At 35.6% G+C, this 4099-nt stretch overlaps 1 pseudogene; it reads left to right on the forward strand.

The window, feature by feature from the left end:
* Positions 1 to 395: 395 nt before the first annotated feature.
* LOC120614525 (uncharacterized) lies at positions 396 to 515 on the forward strand (annotated as a pseudogene).
* Positions 516 to 4099: the final 3584 nt, after the last annotated feature.

Here is a 4099-nt window from a genome sequence, read left to right on the forward strand (position 1 = left end):
AACATGTCGGGGTTGCAGGGCAATGTAAAATCTGCCACTTTTGTTCTGAAAAAAGTGGGAAATCACCGCGAGATTTTGAACAGAGGAGTAATACAATAAGATTTACGTTTTAAAATAATAATTTGAATATATGAAAAATATGTGAAGAATAGACGTTAGGGGCCCAATTTACAGAGCTTCAAGACAGAAAGCTCTTGCACTAATCCAGGGTGGAGACAGAGATGCCCAGGACCAGGGTGGTGGCAGTGAATGTAATAAAAGTGGTTAGATTCTTGTGCGAGCTTGAAGGTAGAGCCGACCGTATTTGTGATGAGAGAGGAAATAAGGAGTTAAGGATAACACCAAGCAATTTTGCCTAATAAACTAGATGGAGCTTCAGATAGAAACGTTTGACTGGCAATGGCCACACCACCCTGAACAAGCCCGATCTCGTCTGATCTCGGAAGCTAAGCAGGGTCTGGGCCTGGTTAGTACTTGGGTGGGAGATCACCTAGGAATATCGAGTCCTGTAGGCAAAAAAAAAAAAAAAGAAAGAAAAGTTTGATGGTAGGAAATGTTTTCTTGTTTCTGGATAATGTTTCTCCTTCCCTTATCCCCGACTTTTATTATCAGTACACCATCTGTTTAAGTAACCTTCAGATTTCTGTAAACAAAAAAATAATAGTTGCTTTGGAAAAGATTCTAAGCTTTGGTCAAATGTAATTGGAATTTCTGCTACGATTCCAAATTGTTCCATCTTACAGTTAAAAAAAAGAAAATTGAAACCAAAGGAAGACTATGTTCCATTATGATTTTTGGCCTGGAAACACCAGCCTATATAATCCACAGCAGCACAGTAATCAGCCAGGGAGGCATGCCTGATTTGGAGAAGATTGAAATTTTCTCCCAGTATCTCTGTTTAAATTCTGCTAGGGGCAGTGCTAATGATAGCCTCAGAAATGAGAGGGTGAGGGATCTTCTATCAGGTCGGAGAAAAGAGAGAGCCACAGAATTAACTGCTATGGCTACTAACCAGTAGGAGAATTCAGAAAGGTCAGAGTAAAAAACTCTTTCCTATACTGTACTACAAGAATATGCTTTTTAGAAAGAAATGGAGTTTTCAACTTAAACTTCATTATGGTACATTTTCAACTCAGCCTTTCAAACCTGCTTGTCCTTCAGTTCACCCCTCCCACTCCATTTGGCTCAGGTAATAATCTTAAGTCATTCGTATTCCTCCCTAATTTCCACACAGCATATATAATCATTAACTGATGTTAATACCAATAACAACTAGCAATGATATTAATTACTTATGGAGTTCTATGTGTCAGGCATGGTGTTAATAGCTTTATATTCACAATCTCTCATTGAATTATCTTAACAACACTATGAGGTAATTGCGATTATTATCATGAAGACACCAAAGCCTCTGGAATAATTAATTTGGTAGATAAAATTTAGAAGACAATAAATGCAGGATATCTGACTCCACTACATTCCACGGTCTTGCCAAGTTGTGTCGATTCTATCTCCTAGATTTTTATTTACTTCACCTATGTATGTCCACCTTCATTGCCGCGACCTTCATTCAGGCCCACGTTCCTATCTTTCCTTCTTAGGATAATGCAGTAGTTTCCTGTCTTCTTCCCCATTTCTAGTCCCCATCATCCATTTTTCACATGGCAATCCTAGTTATCTTTAGAAATGGAAAATAAAATCATGTTTTCCCTTCTGCATTACAGTCACTTATGCTATCACATTACCCTTAGTCTTAACATAAAGGTATAAGGCCACATTTGGCCAGGCATATGTTCAGTTCTTACCTTAAGTCTTTACGCTAGCTTTGTAAGCCTAGTAGCTTAAGTTTTTAGCAACCCCAGAGGTAATGAGGAGTGCTAATTCCCCTGGAAAAAAAACCTTATGAGACTAAAATTTAAGAAAGACCTTTTAATAATTGAAATCAAAATCATAACTGCCAGAGTGCTTTTGCCAGTTTCTATATTTTCTAGCAATATTCAAATATGTGAGGGAAGCAAAATTGTAATGAAAATACCCTTGGGTAAACACAGAATTAGTGAATGAGAATTTTGCTACATGATATCAGTGGTAATTTCAGTAGACTGTTGAACACATGAATACTTGCAAATGGATAAGTTCATTCTCCTTTCTTGTAAAAAGCAAGATATCTTTGAAGAATTTTTATTCTTTTGTACTTCTATGTCTAATCTCCATGCTGGTCATCAAAATTATGTTAACACTTTAAAATTTACATGAAAAATACAATTCATTCAAATTCATTTTTATAATTTGCAATCAAATTATAAATGGGCTTGAATCTCTGATTTGATCCTCAAATCATCAAGATTTGAAGATTTTACTGAAATTCCTTAAACACTTATTTATAGATTATTATTTGGAGTAGTTCACCTGAATCTATTTTGATTTTATTCTTTAATATATGCATTAAAAATATGTATGCACCAAACACAACCTCGTCCTTATGGGGCTTGCATTCTGTTACAGGAAGACAAATATTAAGCAATAAACAATAATTAATAGAAGTAAATTTGTAGAGTCTTCTTAGAACATGAAAATAGAAAAAAAAATTTTAGTAGAAAGAATAGGGTAAAGAGGATTGGGAGTATTTGGTGATTTTGTTGTTTTAAATGGAGCAGGGAGAGTAAGCCTAATTGAGAACATAACATTTGGAGGAGATAAAATTTTCAGATACACAGAAATCTGGGTGAATAGCATTTCAGGCAGAGGAAAGAGGCAAAGGAAAATCCTTGTAGAAAGAGTACGTCTCATGAATATATATTTGAGAAACAGGTGGCTGATGTGGTTAGGGTGGTTATGGAGGTGGTAAGAAGGGAGTAGAGTCTCTATATATTTTAAGGCAAACCCAATAGTAATTAATGACAGACTGGATATGCGGCAAGAGATATAGAGATGAGTTGAATGCTACTCCAATATTTTTTCCCATGCAACCGAAGAATGGAGTTGCCATCAAATAAGACAGGAATTAGGAGATGAACCAATTTTTCAGGGGATGTCGGGAGTTCACCTACAGGCATGTCAAGGTAGGGCTATCAGAATTTCAAGTGTGAATGTGGAGTAGGTAGTTGATTATATAACTCAGATCAGGCAGAGATTTTTTTTATTTCCTTTACATATTGGTGATATTTATAGGCATGACATCAGAAGAAATCACCAAGGAAGTGAATGTCAGTAGAAGAGAAGAGGTATAAAGACTAAGTCCTGAAACAGTCCCAAATCAAGAGATTAGGGGTTGTGGGGAGGAAGGAAAGGAAACAGATTTAGAGGCCAAGTAAGACCGACGAAAACTGAGCTGACCCGTTAACTTGGAAACATAGGGTGTTACTGGTAACTTTGATAAGTGGAGTTTTTTATGAAACGGTTTCTCATTAGGTAGAATTAATTTCAAGTATGTGGGATCATTTTCATTTTCCTTCTTGTGTCTACCACATATTTAATAATGGTTTCCTCACTAGACGTTAAGAATATGATACATTTTGATGGCATTTTTATTCTACATGATATTTCAACTAGGTGCCAAGCCACGAAGAATACACATGTCTAAGCCTCTCTTTGGGGTATAACAGACTTTGAAGTCAAAGGGATTTTTTATTGGGTATAAGTGGAAGAGATTTGTCTAATGTTTATCCTTCCTTCTCTATCTATTGTCTCCTTCCTCACGGTTGAAATATGGATGGAAGATAAGAGCAGCCATCGTGGACCATGATTCCAAGGTCATTCATGGAGAAAGAATGAGGAGGAATAAGAATCAAAACAATCCCAACATCTACTTATATTTTTGCACGAGGAAGAAAAATTCTTCTATATCATTTAAATCATTGTTTTTATTCTAATTACTTTTATAGTAAATTTATAGAGTCTCTTTCCTTACTCACAATTCAAGCAATATGGGGGTGAAACCAAAAATCTTTTCCTTTATACTATATAGAAGTTAAAGAAAGGGGAAAAAATCAAAGAAATTAGAGAAAGAAAAATCACAATAAGTGTCAGTGAAATAGAGCATATATGTTTTTAACTATAGTCAGAGCAGTGGCTGTTCTGACTACAGAACAAAACAAAA

The sequence above is a fragment of the Pteropus medius genome, unplaced genomic scaffold (genome assembly GCF_902729225.1).
Source record: "Pteropus medius unplaced genomic scaffold, Ma_sr-lr_union100, whole genome shotgun sequence".
NCBI classification, from domain to species: domain Eukaryota; kingdom Metazoa; phylum Chordata; class Mammalia; order Chiroptera; family Pteropodidae; genus Pteropus; species Pteropus medius.